We start from the raw sequence: 19809 nt of genomic DNA, 5'->3' as shown, positions 1-19809 counted from the left end.
CTACCAAGCATGATGTCTGTTCTGGTTACCTAGTGTCACTCTGACAGAATCATATCACAAATGGGGTCCAGCTCTAGCTCCAGTGAGTCAGGAGGAGGAGGCAGAGGGTCTCTTCACTCAGACAGCTGCTGCCTGCTGAGGCTGGGAAGCCCAAGATTGACAAGTAAAAAGACACAGTCCCAATGTTACCAAACCACACAGCAGGCCATCAATTCAACTTCATTATAAATCCCAAGGTTGGCAGAACATGGCAGGCTGCTGAACAACGACACAGCTACATGCAAGGTCCAAGCGTGCCAAAGGCTGGAGACCATTCCCAAAGCTGCTTCTCATATACAGGAAGCAGACTACATACCCAAAGCAGCTACTCACCTGCTTGTAGTAGATCCCACCATGGAGCTGACTGCCAGTCTCATCATGGGGAATAACTACCACCAGCTGCCCAGCCACTCAACCAGGCCCAACCAAGTTGACAAAAAACATAACCACCACAATTCCACCCCTTGTCAACTTGGCATCTGTACAGATCTTCAATGGGTGGTATCTGTACAGGTCTCCTCAACTGGGTGGCTCTAGTCCCCTGGTTCCTGAGTGATGATCTCACTCCCTTGGCCTGGTGGGCCCTGTTCCTCTCCCTCTTGGGCATGGCATCCCTCCTCCCTCACTCTTGGGCAGCAGCTACGGCTCCATCCCACTAGCTCACATGAACGAGCAGCCCCACACTGTAGAACCAAGTTGGTGAAGGTCTCACTCTGAAACCTAGGGGACTGTGGTGGTTCCACCATGGCCCTACCCTTTCAGGCCGAGGCAGCTCTGCTTCCATTTCCTTGGTCTCTCTGCTTCTGCTGATTAATGCCAAAGGCAACCCACTCCGCTAGAAATCTTCCCGTCCCCCCAGCATTCAGCTTTCTTGATTCATGGACCGGCCAACCTGCTACTCCATTTCATCCCTGTCTTTTCTACCAATTAAAGCCCATAGGCAACCCACTCCACCAGGAAACCACCTACCCAATCACCTATCCAATGGCACCCGGCTTTCTCCTCTTTGGGCTGATAAGCCTGTTGCTGTTTAATGCCGGTCGTTGGGCTCTGCTCCTGCTGTCAATCATGCTGGTCTGTCGGCTCTGCTGGTATATCTCTGCCGTCTCTTGGCTCTGCTCCTGCCATCTCTCATGCTGTATGCCAGGGTCTCTCTGCCAGGGTGTCGGGTGAAGGATGCACTCCACTCCTGTTTCCACATTTTAGGTATCTGTCAGAGCAGCACCCCACTCTCTTGGTACCATATTCTGTTCTGGTTACCTAGTGCCACTCTGACAGAAATGGGATGGCCTTAATAAACAGGAGTTTATTCTCTTACAGTTTGGAGGCATTAAAGTCTAAGTTCAAAGTGCCAGGCTCTAGGGACTGGGTGAAAGCCCCTCAACCTTGGGGTCCAGCTGTGCCTCCTGCTCCTGGCAGCTAGAGGCATATCTTCACTCAGGCAGCTGTTAGCTGCTGAGGCTGGGAAGCCCAAGGTTGACAAGTAAAAAGACACAGTCCCAATGTTACCAAACCACACAGAAGGCCATTAATTTAAGTTCATCATAAGACCCAAGGTAAGCAAAGCATGGCAGGCTGCTGAACAACGACACAGCTACATGCAGGGTCCAAGCGTGCCATAGGCTAGAGACCATTCCCAAAGCTGTGCGTGTGAAGCAGACCACATACCCAAAGCAGTTCCTCAGCTGCTTGTGGTAGATCCCACCATGGAGCTGACTGCCAGACTCATCATGGGGAATAACTACCACCAGCTGCCCAGCCACTCAACCAGGCCCAGCCAAGTTGACACAAAAACATAACTACCACAATGTCATTCTCCAAGAACCGCTCCCTCCTGACAGACATGTCCAAAGTATGTGAGACAAGGTCTCACCATCCTCACTTTTAAGGAGCATTCCACCTGCACTTCTTCCAGGATAGATTTGTTCATTCTTCTGGCAGTCCATGGTATTTTCAGTATTCTTGCCAACACCACAGTTCAAAGGCATCAACTCTTCCTCAGCTTCCCTTATTTACTGTCCAGCTTTCACATGCATGTGACACAACTGAAAAAAGCATGGCTTGGGTCAAGCACATTTTAGTCCTCAAAGTGACATGTTTGCTTTTTCAACACTTTAAAGAGGTCTTTTGCAGCAGATTTTCCCAACGCAATATGGCATTTGATTTCTGGACTGCTGTTTCCATGGGCACTAATTGTGGATCCAAGTAAAATAAAATCCTTGACTACTTCGATCTTTCCTCCATTTATCGTGATGTTGCTTATTGCCCCAGTTATGAGAATTTTTATCTTTAGTTGTAGATAAACACATCTCCAGTAGAAGGATCCTTACCACCTCCAGACAAGAGGGAGCTCCTAGGAGCTTTCTCTGTATGCGTACCATAAGGTCCCTACTCTTCCCCAAACCAATGTCCAAGCATCCCCTTCATGTTGACAGCTGAGGGGAATACTATGTTTTTTGGGTACAACAGAAGTCTCCCAGTTCAAAGGACAAGATGGAACTTGCTCTTCAAAGAATGGAATACTGGGGTCCCTTGAATGGTCTTCTGTTCTCCAACACTGAAAAGCTACAATAACATTTTTTTTTTTCAAAGCTTAATCTAAGATTTGGATCTTAATGCCCTTCTTAAGAGTCAAAGAATTCTAGAGATTCCAAATACCATTTCCATAAAGTTCAGAAGGCATGAGCCTCTATTCACTCTATCATTTCATGTGTTAACCAGGTGGTCTGCAAACCATGCACGGAGAGTGTGAGTGTTTAGTTCTCAGAGTTACAATTAATAGCATAGTTATTGAACACATCATCAGGAAAGATCAATTGCTAGAATAGGGCATCATGCTTGGTAAACTAGAAGGTCAGTAAAAATGAGGTAAACCCTCAATGACATGAACTGATACAATATTCACAATAGACTCAAGCACTCCAAATATCACGAAGATGACATAAGATCAGACAATGTTTCCTTCTGTTGTACATAAGGTTGCCATAAGTCAGAGCTGATTCAACAAGAACTGAGAATAATAACATACTGCCAATTTCAAATGTCTAGATTACATACTGTGGTTATAATAAAAATAACTGGACAGAGAATCTCTGACGAAGTTGTGGAACTGTCAAGACACTCACATGCTGGGCACACAGACCGCTTGCTAACTTATTTTTCCTGAGCAAATGGTGAAGGATGAGATGTTTTAGGCCAGGGAGGAGAAGGTGGGGCTAAAAGTAAATTCATTTGGGATTTTGTTAGTTACAAAAGCAGAACTGTCCTGACTACTACCTTGGCTGGACATTTATAAACACCACTTCCTCTAATGTTACCCCATTCATGGGTAACATTTTCAGCAGTAAAATTTTCACAGTCTACCTTATTGCTTTGCTTTGTAACTTTTTGTGATTTTAGAAGCAGCCATCATGTCATACACGCCTCCACATCGGGTAACCATGATTACCAACCAACTAGTTACCATCGAGTCAATTTCAACTCATGGTGACCCCATGGATGTCAGAGTAGAACTTGCTCCAGACCACGACTGTGATTCATTAACTCTTTGGTGAAGGAATTTCCCCCTACTCTTTCAGGAGAGTAAGGAAGACTGATAAAGTCCAAGATGTTTTTAAAAATTAAATTTTATCTTTACTACACTCACTTCCCTTCCTCTTTAAAAATATTAGAACTAGCTACACCGGCAGGTATGAGGCCTGGTGAAACTACCTTATAAATCACAACTTGTATATCTTAAGATCAATAAGTCTGTGGCTGCTAAATCATGTTTCAAGTAAATGCATGTGGCTGAGCAGTTTCAGAAAGCTCCCAGGGTCAGGGGTTGCAGTGGCCACAGGAGCACCAAATTCTCAGCGACGCAGTGGCTCTGCTGTGATGGGGGGCATGAGTCCTGCCAAAGACCCAGAGTATGGGATTTCTTCTCAAGTTTTTAAGTACATTTTGAGGAAGAGGAAAATGAGACAGAGTGTTCAAAACTCCAGCTGGGCCAAAAATATCAATTGCTCTAAATCTGGCAATTTGACAAATAATGAGTAACCAAAAGATATTCTAAAGAGAGGGAAGAAGGCGCTATCCCAAAGAGATATCACTAAAAAAATGGTTTCCTTGATAAATTCCTACAAAACATATTCTCTCCCTAAACTCTCTCCATGACAAGAACAAAAAGTTCTCCTAAGACAATGACTAGTAAAGTATTAAATATAAAGATTGCTTAATTACCTAAGGAAATATAAATATTGAAAAAATATATTCTCTTTTTTAGAAAGTTATGAAGCCATAAATAAACTGGTATTAGAGAAAATACTGTCATTTCAGTAGTATATTCTGTACCAATAATTTCAAATTACAACGGCACAGAGTTAACTAAAAACATATGGACAAACAAATTTATCAATTACTATCCCTTGTAAATATTATTATTTTAAAAAATAAAAAGAGAGACCTTTCCTAAGACTATAACCGTATCTGGTTCATTTAATCTGGTATATTCCCCTCTTCTCCTTTCCACTGTTTAATCATCCAGGCACAACAGGAAATATGCTTTCAGATAAATCTCGTCAGGCTGGCTGTTCTTTACTTGGCCCCCTCTCCGTATGCACATTCAACTTGAATCACATGTTGCACTTGGTGCGCTGTGCACATTCAGGTCAAGTATGTTTAGGTGAAAATGAGGCACAGACACAAAATCCCACTGTAATAAAACTGTAGTTGTCTAGGCTACCCTAGCTAAGCAGCTGTTTGAATCACGCCCAACTGAAAGCTATTCCTTTCAAAGTCAAATTATTGATTGCCTAAGGGTAATGCTCTAAAAGTCACTCACCTGTATTAAAAGTTTAGAAACAACATTTTGAATACCTGTGAAACTTGAGTTTAAAAAAATATTAATGGTAATTTTCTTATATAATCAGGAGCTCTTGTGGCATAGTGGTTAAAGCATTGGGCCGCTAACCAAAAGGTTGGTTGTTTAAACCCACCAGCCGCTCTGAGGGAGAAAGATGAGGAGGCAGTCTGCTTTTGTAAAGATTTACAACTTTGGAAACCTTATGGGGCAGTTCTAGTCTGTCCTATAGGGTCACTATGAGTTGGAATCAACTATATGGCAGTGGGTTTGGGTGGGTTGTTATATAATCAGCCATTTTCATCTAAGGTAACAAAGTAAGCAGCAGCAGCAATTAAATTAACATCCTTAGATGTCCTTAAGTGTCAAAATACATTTCTAAAAACTGCAGGTTAACAGTATCTTCACAATTCAAGACAGTGCTCATCTGATTACAGGTTTTTTGGGGAGTATAAAGTGAGTACCCACTGATGTTTCTCAGCAGGGCTTACACCTATCATTAGTCAATCACTTGGTAAACCTGTATTTATCATTTTAAAAAATCTATGTTTCACTTTCCTTTTAATTACCACAGCCAATCCCTAAAGGGACACTGAGAGAGACTCTGATGAAATCATCCTCACTGCTAGAACTTGGCTATAAACTATTCTGATGAGGCCTTTGCCGTCTCTTTGAAAGAACAAACTGCACTAATTCCACAACTCAGCTTTAACCCTCTCTTCCGGTGGGGGACAGGGACAGAAAGGAAGAAGAGAAAACATGCTACATAACAAAAAACTAGAGTGACTGGGCCATTCTCCTTCAAACTCCATTGACTTAATTCAGAAGAGACCAATGCCCCTAAAATCACATATTTAAGTGTAACAACCCCACTGGCACAAGAACATGTGGCAATCAGTTAAAGCCTCATCTACAAGTGATATCAATCCTATTATATGAGTTAAACTAAAAGAGAAAGCACAGTAGAATTTAATGTCCACTGGTGAGAAGACAGATCATGAAAATTAGATCATTTGTTCTATAAGAGAAATTTTATTATACAAGGAAAATTGTTTTGGAAAATGGTCCCTGGTTTTCATTATTTCTATGAACAGCACTTGGTTTATTTTAAAAGGGATTCTGATGGATTTTCTGAAGTGACCATCTTCTACCTTAAAATTATGAGCTTTCTTCCATAGGCCAGACTGTTCATTGAAAAGTGGCACGGGACATTTTGTTTCAGATTACAAGCGTTTGCCTCCGCCTGTGAAAGTCTTGGGCATCCATGAAGGTGTCCAACAGACAAAGTCACCTGGTGACTGGAAGCAGAGGCTACATGTATGCTTCCCCTATGTTGAATCTAGAATTGTGCCCACACCCAATGGAGGAAAAAAGAAAAAAGAAATACGTATTACATATCACTTAATACCCACAGTATGTTCTATGAAATTGGACATTATGTAAATTGGACATTGTGTGAACACCATACTAAAACCTTTTGGGGGCCCACTTCCAGTTGTCTTTTTCACCATTGCTGCTGCTGGAGCTACTGGCAGAGCCTGGAGGAAAGGCGATGGCAGCAGTGACAACAGGAAGCAAGTGGGGAAGGAGTGAAGCATGGCTAGCACTATGCTGCCCACCTGCCCACCAGAAAAAGCCCAAGAGCCTGGTCCACAGCCATTTCCTCTCCCTCACCTGCTATATCCCACTTGTAGTCCAGTGCTGCAAGAGTCTGGGTTTGGAGTCTTTAAAACCATTGTTGTTTTTGTTGTTAGGTGCCATCAAGTTGGCTCTGACTCATAACGACCCTATGTACAACAGAATGAAACACTGTCAGGTCCTACGCCAGCCTCACAATCCTTGTTATACTTGAGCCCATCATTGCAGCCACTGTTATCAATCCATCTCATTGAGGGTCTTCCCTTTTTTCACTGACCCTCCACTTCACCAAGCATGATACCCTTCTCCAAAAATGGTCCCTTCTGACAACCAAAGTAGGTGAGACAAAGTCTGGCCATCCTCACTTCCAAGGAGGATTATGGCTGCATTGCTTCCAGGACAGATTTGTTAGTTCTGCTGGTGGGCCATGGTCCTTTCAGCATTCTTCGTCAACTGTGAGCTTGTTTTGTTTATGAATCATGTCATCACTTCCTTCATTTCTATTGTTTTAGTATTTGCTGAATATTTTTGCTGGTCCTCTTTTTTTGATGTGAAGGTTGATCATTTTTCTTTGAGGTTACCCTGTGATTTACAGTTTTCTTCCCAAGTTTAGAACAGTCCATTCTATGTTGTAGTTGTCTTGACTTCTCTACCATCTAGAAGTTCTGTAATGACACAGTTTTTTCCCTCTTTATGGTCTGTAGTTGTCCTCACTTGTCAATTGATGTCTGTTTCCCTGTTTACAATCTTGTAGGGTTATTTAGTTTGGATACTTCCATAGCTGGGTTGGTTTCTGGGTTATATCATCATGTGTGATAATGGTCAGTTGTTGTTGATTATTGTTGCTTCTCTGTTCAACGAACTCCCTTTAGCATCTCTTGTAAGGTTGGTCTGGTTTTAACAAATTCCCTTAATTTCTGCTCATCTGGAAATGTCCTAATTTCACCATCATATTGAGGGATAATTTTGCTGAGTACATAATTCTTGTTTGGAAATTTTTCTCTTTCAGGGTTTTATATAGACCATCCCATTGCCTTCTCGCCTGCATTGTTTCTGCCGAGAAATCCAAGCTTAGCCTTACTGGTTGCCCCTTGCAGGTGACTTTTCATTTTTCCCATGCTGCTCTCATGATTCTTTCTTTGTCTTTGGTTTTGGTAAGTTTGATAATGATTTGTCTGAGTGATTTTCTTTTGGGGTCTATCCTGTTTGGGGTTCATTGGACTTCCTGAATGGATATATTCTCATCTTTCATCATAACAGGAAAATTCTGTTCCAACAAATCTTCAACAATTTTCTCTGTGGTTTTATTTGTCTCTTCCTGTTCTGGAATTCCAATTACATGTAGGTTATTCCTTTTGATGGTATCCCACACAAATCTTAGGCTTTCTTCATTTTGTTTTGATTTTTTTTCTTATTTATCCCTTTCCAAAGAAGTGCTCGGGTATTTGCCTTCAATCTCCCTAATTCTGTCTTCCAATGATTCAATTCTTCTCCTTTGCCCATTCAAAGTCTTATCTATTTCTGAAAATTTAGTATTAATCTTCTGGATTTCTGTGTGTAGATTTTGAATCATTTCTAATTTTTCATTTATTTTGTCACTTTGTTCTTGTATTGTCTTCTGAAATTGTTCTAGAGTTTTCTCTGTGTTTTTCTTGATCTATCTCAATTTGTTTAAAATACCTAAATATAATTCTTTTGAATTCCTTATCAGGGAGTTCCAATGCTGCATCTTCCTCAGGGATGTGTTTTGGGTCTATATCCCAGTCCCTTGTTTCTCCTGCTTTATCTTGCTTCTTTGTGTGGACTGTGATGCTCTGTTGTCTCCAAGGCATTGTGACATTTTTATGTTTATATTTCATTGGTGATTGTACGTTGGAGTGACTTGCCCATGATTTTCATTTTCTTTTGTTTTGTTTGTATGCTATCTATGCAAGCAGGGTACTGTGCTCCTCTATTCACTAGTTGACAGCACTTATACACACACCCCCTGTCTCCTTCCCTGTTGACAGCCTCTCATATGTCCTTGCTGACCTTGGGAAAGAGCCTATTCTTAGGTCCCTGGTATCCGAACGAGAATGCTATCATTTTAAAGTCCAAAATGGTTGGCACTTGTAAAGATTCAAAATGGCTGCACCCTCTGTCACTTTAAATATCCAAAATGGCGGCCGCTTGTAAACATTCAAACTGGCTGCATCCTGGGTCACTTTAAATATCCAAAATGGCCACCACTTGTAAACATTCAAAATATCTATGCCCTCGGTCACTTTAAATATCCAAAATGGCTGCCACGTGTAAACAATCAAAATGGCTGTGCCCTCCGGACAGCGGAAAGCCAACAGCTCAAGTTGTCTCTCTCCTTGCTATTTCCCTTCCTAGTCATAGACCACCAGCGCAGTTGTCCCTGCAGCCCTTGGTGACCAGGGCTGATCTTTAGGTCAATTCTCAGGTCCCAACACTGCTTGGAAATATTCAGGCTGTTGGTCTTGTCAGAGTAGCTGACAGTCTGCAGTTCCAACCATCTATGTGCTCACTGTTTTCGTTCAGGTTTTTCCACTAGTTGGTGCCTAATCCACTTCTGTATAGTTCCTTTCAAAGCTCAGGGCTCCAGGATTATCTTCCGTATCTCTGTCAATTGGTTTTTCTTTTCTTTGTTGAAGAGGGTCTGTGTTGGTTGTCTGCCTATTCCTCCATCTTACCAGAATTCTGGTTTCTTTTTAAAAAAAAAGAAAAAAAAAACCTTTGGGTCCACAGATGTACATGCAATTGGATTTTGCCCAAATGGATGTTAAGCAATACATACCTGTATATGTTGAACTCCTGGCCCTTGTACCTGTCAATGTGATCCTATTTGAAGACATGGTTTTTCTTTTATTAAGGTCATATCAAAAAAAAAAAAAAAAAGTCACATCATGTAGAGTGCATCCTAAACCTAATCACTTCTGAGTTAGAGAATGTCCCGAATAGACATAGAGACAGACACATGAGGCAAGGACAGGTGCCAAGGAATGCCAAAGATCACCAGCAGCCACCAAAAACTAGGAGACAAGCTAAGGTAGTACCTGGGAGAGTACAGCCCTGCCTGCTCATACAGGTGCAGATGTTAAGAACTAACAAACAAGAATTACCTATGCCACAGTCATCCACTATTCCCCCTGGGACTGCTGTATTACTTCCAGCACTACAGAGAAGACCTGCCCCCGAATGGAACAGAAAAACCATAAGCTAGATGCAGGCCCACCCTAGATGGTAAGAATAGCTGAAAGAGTCAGAAGGCCTGGGCCCTGGTCTCTACTTCTGGTCTAGATATTCACTTAATCTCTCTGCGTAAAACAGGGTATAAAGCAGCCTTTGGGAGCTCTGGTGGCCTAGTGCCTAAGGCACTTGACTCTTAACCAGAAGGCTGGCAGTTCAAACCCCCCAGCCACTCCTCAGAAGGAAGATTGGGCAATCTACTTCTGTAGTGATACTGCCTCGGAAACCCAAGGAGGGGTCACTATGAGTTGGATCCAACTCGATGGCAATGAGTGTGGTTTGGTTTGGTTAAAGCAGCCTTTATCGTTTCAGACCAAAAAGTCTCCTGTCTTCACCATTTCTAACACTGTTACCCTACTTCTAAGACTATATCATTCCATCTGGGGGTTAAATAGAGTTTTGTGGGCTGATCTGGAAACTGAATCTCCACTTACAACTCCATCTCTATGGGGACCACACACTCCAAGTTCCAAACAACTAACTCTCAAACTTATGAAATGGCCCACCGATGGCTTAGAACAGAGCTGCCAGCTAAGCTAATTAAAAAAAAAAAAAAGTTGCCATGGGGTCAATTCTGACATATGGCATCCCATGTGTGTCAGAGTAAAACTGTGCTCCATAGGATTGTCAATGGCCGATTTTTTGGAAGTAGATCACCAGATCCTTCCCTCCACAGCACGTCTGGGTGGACTCAGACCTCCAATCTTTCAGTAAACAGCCAAGCACATTAACCATATGTACCATTCAGGGACTCCTGCCAGCTAACAGCACTTTGGTGAAAAATCCATTTCTACTGATAGATTCTAGTTAAACTTGGAGAACAGACTTTAGTCCACTTCAAGGACTAGGTATCTAGGGTACAGAATAGGAGGGGAGGGCCCTGGCTGCCTGAGGTAATTGAGATCATACAAACCTTTAAAATGAAAGAATGATTTTTAAAGATCAGAAGTTGTTGGTCTAGGATATAGGAATGACAGACTTGTTCCATGTAGCACAAAGGGAGTAATTCTGGGCAGAAGGTAAATTCCAAATCTATTCTGTTTTGGGCATATGTTTAGAAAGCAGATTCAGTCACTGGTCTAAGGACTCACAGATAACTATAAGACAGAAAGATCCCATTCTGCAATCAAGTCTCCAGGCACTAGCACAAAAAAAGTATCCTTCATAAATCCACTCAAAACATAATTGCAGGGCTTAAAAATTATTACTTTATTTTAAAGAATACTCAACAGATTACCACACCACAGGATTTTCTAAAGAAGATTCCTATAGTTAATGCCCTAATACATAGGCCCTGAAGGAGCTCTGGTGGCGCAGTGCCTAGGACATTTGACTGCTGACCAGAGGTTGGCAATTCAAACGCACCAGCTGCTCTCCAGAAAGAAGATGGGGCAATCTACTTCTGTAAAGATTTACAGCCTTGGAAACCCAACGGGGGGGGGGGGTCTCTATGAGTCAGAATTGACTTGATGGCAGTGGATTTGGTTTTTTTGGTTACAGTTACCCTGAAATCCCTGGGTGGTACAAACCACTACTTGGCTGCTAACTAAAATGTTGAAGGTTCCAGGTCACTTAGAGGCACCTGGTAAAAAAGCCCTGGAGATCTACTTATCAAAATCAGCCACTGGAACCCTACGGAGCACAGTTCTACTCTGACACATAGGGGGTCGCTGGGAGTCAAAATCAACTTGATGGCAACTTGTTGGTTTTGGTTGTTGTTTTTTTTTAAAGTTTGAGCCAAATCTGTTTAATGACTTACTGGAAAAATGAATCAAACTTTTAGAATGACCTTCCCTACCTGAAAGAAATCATGCATGTCTACTGAATGTGTGAGTTAACATGTAACTTCACAGAGTGCGGATCTCAAGAAATAATAAACAGCAAACCAAACAAAGGAGCACACTCACAAAGAATCAAATAATTAACTGTCAAATCTTTTAGACAATGTTCCAGTTGAAAATGAAAAACATGCAATCATCCATTTGTCTTATTTTTCACATTCTGGTACTCTCCCTTCAACAGCAATTAACAAGCTATTTTCAAACATAAATAGATTAGGACAATGTTCAAGACGTAAAAAGAAAACCTTTAAATGTAAAGGTCCTGTTCATGCGCCCCCCACCCTGCCCCAGTAGATTATGGTTCATTGTGATACTTAAGTCCCATTGGTTAAAAGCAATGTCACGGTTTTATTTATTTATTTATTTATATTGTGATTTGGGTGAAAGTTTACAGAGTAAGTTCATTTTCCATACATCAGTTCATACACATTTTGTTTCATGACATTGACTGCAATTCCCCACAAACATAAAGCTCTCTTCCCACTTCCTCCCTGTAGTTACCTCTTCCCTGTGTGCTTCTTTCCTATGCATTTCCGGTCCCCCACCCCCAGCTATCTCCCTGTGCAAACACTGCCCTTCTGTCCTCCCAGAACCCCCTGAATGAACATTCTAAGGAGTGTATCTACCTAATGTAAATATTCAACCTATATGCCTGTCTACTATTTGGCTGGAAGCCATGGGAGTGAGTTCAATTCAGACCTGAAGGGTAACTGCAACTGTGTTGTTGTTGTTGCTGCTGCTGTTGTTGTTTAAAGCTACTTTATATCCCAAAAGGAGCTCCGGTAGCACAGTATCTAAAGCATCCGACGGCTAACCAGAAGGTTGGTGATTCAAACCTACCAGCCACTCCACAGAAGCAAGACTGGGCAATCTACTTCTGTAAAGATTTACCACCTTGGAAACCCAATGGGGTCACTATGAGTCAGAATCAATGTGACAGCAGTGGGTTTGGTTTTTGGATTTTTTTTTAAATCACAAAGAGGGCTCACGGGCCACACCCTATTTTCCCTGCCGACCAAGCCAGTCTTTTATTAGAAAACTTACTCTAAACTTAAAGCTTTGGGTCCAAAGTAACTATTTACAGAAATGAAGTATTTCAAAATCACTCAGATATCTGCAGATTTGAATGGGTGTTGTTGTTGCTGTTATGTGCCATCAAGTTGGACCCGACTCATAGCGACCCCTTCTTGGGTTTCCGAGGCAGTATCACTACAGAAGTAGATTGCCCTATCTTCCTTCCGAGGAGTGTCTGGTGGGTTTGAACCGCCAGCTTTCTGATTAGCAGTCAAGTGCCTTAGCCACTATGTTACCAGAGCTCCTATTTACAGAAATGAAGTATTTCAAAATCACTCAGATATCTGCAGATTTGAATGGGTGAGATGACCCAATAGGGTCCTACAGCATCGAGGAAAATGAAAAATTACTTTCCTCACCTGAGCTAAACTCCTTTGCAGGGCTTTGGCAATAAAGTATAGTACCTTTGACATTTATTAATAATTACTGACAATAATGTACAAAATAACCTAAAAAGATAAATAAAAGTGGAACATGGACGTAAACCCCGCTTTTTCTGTATGTTTTAGTTAGCATAATCTGAACAAAGGATCCATGAGAGTGAGTATCCTTTCAAGAATACATGCCTAGTCACAGATCTGAACACAACAATCGATCACTGTTTTCCAAAAGAAAAATGTGATGTGCAGTTTCACAATAAATTATACACTGATGAGAACTTTAAATTGTTAAACTAATATTGTATAGTGGAGAGGTAAACAAAACCCGTAGCTGAAGCTCAAAAGGACCTCTTATTTTCTTATTTCATCACAGATGAGGGTCAAGGAGGTTAATGACTCATCTAGCAAGGAGCCAAGTTCAGCCTTCCCAACTCCCACACTAACACTCTTCCACTACTCATAAAATTGCCAGAATCCTACAATACATTTCCACTTTCAGCATTTGTATCCTGAGAACTCATGAGTACTGTCCAGTATCACTGTTAATATTTTAAGGCTAGTTGTCAATATTTCATCAAAAATTTAGATAATTCCCTTAAACACACGATCAAAAATGGCTTACTGTTACACAAGTGTGATTGTAATGAATAACCAAAAATAATCCTAGTGGAATATGCTTTCCCAAAGCCAGCTATAATTTGATTTATAGTCAAATCCTTTCATTTGTGGAAACACACTCATTCCATTAATGGATGACCTAAGCCCAGGATCACAGCTTTAAATCTTAGCACTCACCTTACCAAAAGTTCCACAGACTGAACACTTAATCTTAACTATTACACCAAATGCCCAGGGATCCATTTGTTAAATGGCATTCCATTCATTCAACAATCATTCATTTCTTTAACAATCATTTATTGTGCACTTCATACAAGGCTCTGGGATGCAGACATGACCAAGAGGCTGGGATCTTAAGAATGCCAAAAAAAACTAAAACCTAACTCACTGCAATCGAGTCGATTGTGACTCACAGCGACCCCCTTTTGGTTTCCAAAGTGGTAAATCTTTACGGACGTAGATTGCCCAGTCTTCCTTCCATGGAGTGGCTGGTGGGTTTGAACCACCAACCTTCTGGTTAGTAGTCAAGTGCCTTAGGCACTATGCCACCAGAGGTCCTCAATGCACAGAATACCTCAAATATTTCCCCAAACCTGCTTTTCTCCCACATTTCTTCTCACCATTTTCTTCCTCCTCACTTGTATGTACTATTTTAATTATCAAATTTATTTAAAAATCATTCCGTAAAAATTAAATGTACATATACATGCAAAACACTCTGAATGGAATCCTGACTCATAATATGCCTCAATTTCTGCCATTCTGTATTACTGGATTACTATTATCCACAATATGCCATGTACTCTCCCTGTTGCAGGGACATCGAGTTAATATGACATTGTCCTTCTCGTGAGCTCACAATCTAGTGGGCTAAAAAGAATATGTAAACTATTAACTACACTACAATCGAAAATATGTACAAAATGGGAATGAGGAAACAGTTGAAAAAACATGAGAAGGGCTTGTAAACTGTTAAGTACAGACATTATCAGTATAAATGAAAACTTACATGATGTGGGAACAAAGATAATGCAGTAAAACCCACACAAAATAGAATTTGTTCTTTTATCTTCAACTTTTGAAGATGAAGGAAACAAAACAAGATAACTACTTTTATTAACAGTGCACACAAATTTATTTGTGCTTTCTACCTATTTTTACACACTTTCATGTCTTCAGTAATTTTCAAAAATGATTGATGCCCAAAGTAAGAGTCCTAAAGCACTACAAGATGTCCAATCATTAAAAAAAAAAAAAAAAAACTAGCTTGTTGAGTACAGAAAAACAAGGCAGGAAAACGTACCATGACGTTATAGAAAAAAAGGTAAGCAATAAGGTGAGAACAACAAAAAAAGGCTTTCAAATTAATCTTTAGTGAATCATAAAATGCAGGTAACCAGAAAAGGCCCTTCCTCCCAAACATTCTGTTTAACAAAGGTTTTACAACAATCTAGCTAAAGTGGTTTGTCATGTTCTTTTTAAAATTCCAGTGACAAGCTAGAGATAGGAAGGGAAGAAAAAATAAGAAAGCAAGAATTAGAACAAGGAATGACAACCTACTATTACAAAAAAAGTGATGATTCAGAAATAATTTTAAAGATACTTAAAACAGTATGACTTCAAAAACCGAACCCAATTCACTGCTACCGAGTCAATTCCAACTCATAGCCACCCCCTGTGGAATTCCGAGGTGGTAAATCTTTACAGAAGTAGATTGTCTAGTCTTCTTTCTGCAGAGTGGCTGGTAGGTTTGAACCGCCAACATTCTGGTTAGCAGTCAAATGCCTTAGGCACTATGCCACCAAAGTTTCTCTCAGCCAACTTATGATCACGGCAGCTCCCACCAAGATGGCAACCTCAGGCTCCATGCAAAAGCGGCTGCTCAAGGAGGAAGACATGACCAAGATGGAGTTCCACACAAGCTAGGAGGTGGACATGACAATTACATTCGACACCATGGGCCTGCACAAGGACTGGCTGCACAGAATCTATGCTTATGTTTTGAAAAAACATCTGCAATCTAGCAGCAGGTTATCAAGCAGACAATCAAAGGCAGAAATGTCATCACTCAGTCTCAGTCTGGTATGGGCAAAACTGCCACGGTCAGTATTTCTGTGCTCCAGTATCCGGCACATTCAGGTTCGTGAAACCCAAGCTCTGATCCTGGCCCCTACAAGAAAGTTAGCCAGGCAGATTCAGAAGGTCCTGCTTGTTCCTGGCAATTACATGAATGTCCAGTGCATGCCTGCATCAGGGGCACCAATGTGGGAAGACATCCGGAAGATGGACTACGGGCAAAACGTGGTCACTGGCACACCCAGCCGAGTCTTCGACATGATTCATCGCAGGAGCTTAAGGATGCATGGGATCAAGATGTTGGTCTTGGATGAAGCTGATGAGATGCAGAATAAAGGTTTCAAAGAGCAGATCTACGCTGCCCCCAGCCATACAACTGCTGCTCATCAGTGCCACACTACCGCACGAGATCCTGGAGATGACCAACAATTTCATGACTGAACCTGTCAAGCATCTTGATGAAACGTGGTAAGATGACAAAGGCATCAAGCAGTTTTTTGTGGCAGTGGAGAGAGAAGAGTGCAAGTTCGACACTTTGTGTGACCTCTATAACACATTAACCATCACCAGGCAGTCATCTTCGTAATGCCAAGAAGAAGGTTGACTGGCTGATAAAGATGATGCAGGAAGCCAACTTTACCATCTCCTCGATGCATGGAGACATGCCGCAGAAGCGCAGGTCCATCATGAAGGAGTTCAGATCTGGCACCAGCCGAGTGCTCATCTCCACAGACGTCTGGACCGGGGGGCTGGATGTCCCTCAGGTGTCCCTCATCATCAGTTATGACCTGCCCAAAAACAGAGTTACACATTCACATAATTGGGCAGTCCAGTCAGTACAGCCAGAAGGGTGTGTCCATTAACTTTGTGAAGAAGGACAACATTCAAATCCTCAGAGCAGGACTATTCCACTCAGATCAATGACACGCCCATGAACATTGCTGATTTCACCTGAAGAGGCAGGCTCACTGGACTGAAGATGAATTGAAGACTGTTTACCTATTTTGTATTCTTGTTTTAGAAATATCTGGAGGCAACTTTCATGTAATGGGGATTGTGTGAACCCTTTGCAGCCCACCCCACAAAAGCCTAGGGGATTCAAAAATCTTTTCTTACCCACATATAAATAATGTATTGCTGTCAGTATCACTTTAGGAGGTCACAAAACTGTGATGTTGTTACTCATTGGTATAACTCATTGTTATTCCATGATTTTAAAACTGTTGTTCGCAGGCAGCACATACATGTATACTAAACTTTGTCCAGAAAGAAAGGTTTTCATTCAACAGTGGAAATCTTGAAAACAAAAATAATAGTGACATTTTTATGAAGAGAACAAGAGTTCAAAGTTCTAATTTCCAGTTTTCTATTTTTTTACCTCTGAATTTTTGTATGAGTATTTGTTATCATGGCTAGGATCTACCCATCACTGTGGGTTACAGCAAGTACTAAGAGATCTTAGACACTCTCTTCCTTCAACCAACAGTAAACTGGGTTAACTTATTAGGGTAATTTACATTGCTAAGGCACTTAAGTGCTAACCAGAAGGCTGGTGGTTCAAACCCACCAGCCACTCCTTGGAAGAAAGGTTGGGCAATCTATTTCCATAGTGATACTGCCTTGGAAACCCAAGGAGGGGTCGCTACAAGTCGGGTCCAACTTGACGGCACATAACAACACGAAGAACAAATAACCAGGAAACAAAGTGGTATATTAAAGAAAGTTGACAAAAGTAGTATTTCAAACCATAGATAAGTAATTTAAAGCACCAAAATGTAAGGGAAAGAGAAGACAGTCTTTTCTTACCTGACAAGTAATTTCCTCTAACTCTCATTCTCCCTCAGATCTCCCAACTCTCACACACTCAGTTTTTAAAGCAAGGTCACACTGGCTTAACACCATGCTTCTACCTGCTCCTCTGATAAAAGCCACACGAATGAGAAGGTCAACATTTTCCTGATTTTTACTGCATTCCCTTGGGATCAGGCTGAAATTTTTCTCAAGTAAAACCTTCTTCCAATGGTTTTTCCTCCCAAATCAAACATCTGTTGCTGCCCTTTTCTCTGGAGAATTCTCCCCTTCCTGGCTACATCTCAGCAAGCAACCTCAAAGTGAGGCTTAGGCTTCGAACCAGATGAGAATTTGCATTTCCACCCCCAGATACCCCAGAAAAGGACCAAAATGGATGTCAGAAGAGACTCTGAAACTTGCCCTTGAGCAAAGAGTAGCTAAAGTAAATGGAAGGAATGACAAGATAAAAGAGCTGAACAGAGATTTCAAAGAGCAGCTCCAGCAAACAAAGCCAATTACTATAATGAAATGTGCAAAGACTTGGAGTTAGATAACCAAAAGGAAAGAACACGCTCAGCATTTCTCCAGCTGAAAGAACTGAGGGAAAAATTGAAACCTCAAGTTGCAATACTGAAAGATTCTATAGGCAAAATATTAAATGATGCAGGAAGCATCAAAAGAAGACGGAAGGAGTACACAGAGTCACTGTACCAAAAAGAACTGATCGATCTTTATCCATTTCAGTAAGGGGCATATGTTCAAGAACCAATAGTACTGAAGGAGGAAGTCAAAGCAGCACTGAAAGAATTCAACAAGAACAAGGCTCCAGGAATTGACAGAATACCCACTGAGATGTTTCAACAAACGGATCCCCCGCTGGAGACACATCATGCCAAGAGATCTTGAAGACAGCTATCTCGCCAACTGACTGGAAGAGATCCATATTTATACCCATTCCAAAGAAAGGTAATCCCACAGAATATGGAAATTATCAAACAATATCATTAATATCACATGAAAGTAAAATCTTACTGAAGATAATTCAAAAACCCTTGCAGCAGTATATTGACAAAGAACTTCCAGAAAGACAAGCTGGTTTCCGAAGAGGACGTGGACAAGGGATATCACTGCTGATGTCAGATGAATCTTGGCTCAAAGCAAAGAATACCAGAAAGATGTTTACTTGTGTTTTATTGACTATGCAAAAGCATTTGATTGTGTGGATCATAAACAAATTGTGGATAACATTGAGAAGAATGGGAATTCCAGAACACTTAATTGTACTCATGAGGAACCTGTACATAGACCAGGAGGCCGTCATTCAAACAGAAAAAGGGAACACTGCATAGTTTTAAATCAAGAAGGGAGTGCATCAGGGTTGTATCCTTTCACCATACTTATTCAATCTTTATGCTGAGCAAATAATCCGAGAAGCTGGACTATATGAAGAACATGGCATCAGAATTGGAGGAAGAAGCATTAACAACGTGCGATACATTGACAACACAACTTTGCTTGCTGAAAGTGAGTATGATTTGAAGTATTTACTGATGAAGACTGAAGAATACAGTCTGCAGTATGTGTTACATCCCAATATAAAGAAAACAAAAATCCTCAAAACTGGACCTATAAGCAGCATCATGATAAATGGAGAAAAGACTGAAATTGTCAAAGACTTCACATTGCTTGATTCTACAATCGACGCCAATGGAAGCAGCAGTAAGGACATTAGATGACATACAGCACTGGGCAAACTGACTGCAAAGGACCTCTTTCAAGTGCTAACAAAGATGTCTCCTTGAGGACTAAGGTGCACCTGACACAAGCCATGGTATTTTCAATCACCTCATTTGCATGTGAGAGCTAGACAGTGAATAAGGAAGACTGAAGAAGAGTTGATGCTTTTGAGCTGTGGTGTTGGTGAAGAATGCTGAAAGTACCGTGGACTGCTAAAAGAACTAACAGGTCTGCCTGGTGGAAGTGCAGCCAGAATGCTCCTTAGAGGCGAGAATGACCAGACTTTGTCTCACCTACTTTGGTCATATTGTCAGAAGGGATCATTCCCTGGAGAAGGATGTCATGCTTAGGTGGAGGGTTGACAAAAAAGGGGGAAGGCCCTCAACGAGATGGACTGACATGGGTGGCAGCGGCAATGGGCTCAAGTAAAGCAAGAATCATGGAGCTTGCTCAGGACCGGGTAGTGTTTCTTTCTGCTGTGCAGGGTCACTATGAGTCGAAGACGACTCAACGCCACCTAACA

The 19809-nt window shown here is 41.4% G+C and overlaps 1 pseudogene; it reads left to right on the top strand.

Annotated features, from left to right (window-relative positions):
- The first annotated feature begins 15506 nt into the window (after positions 1 to 15506).
- Positions 15507 to 16713, top strand: LOC103204068 (annotated as a pseudogene).
- The last annotated feature ends 3096 nt before the right edge of the window (positions 16714 to 19809 follow it).

Source organism: Orycteropus afer, unplaced genomic scaffold, assembly GCF_000298275.1.
Source record: "Orycteropus afer afer isolate SDZICR_OR568_19922 unplaced genomic scaffold, OryAfe1.0 scaffold00242, whole genome shotgun sequence".
Classification (NCBI taxonomy): Eukaryota; Metazoa; Chordata; class Mammalia; order Tubulidentata; family Orycteropodidae; genus Orycteropus; species Orycteropus afer.
This window is presented reverse-complemented; position numbering and strand designations above follow the sequence as displayed.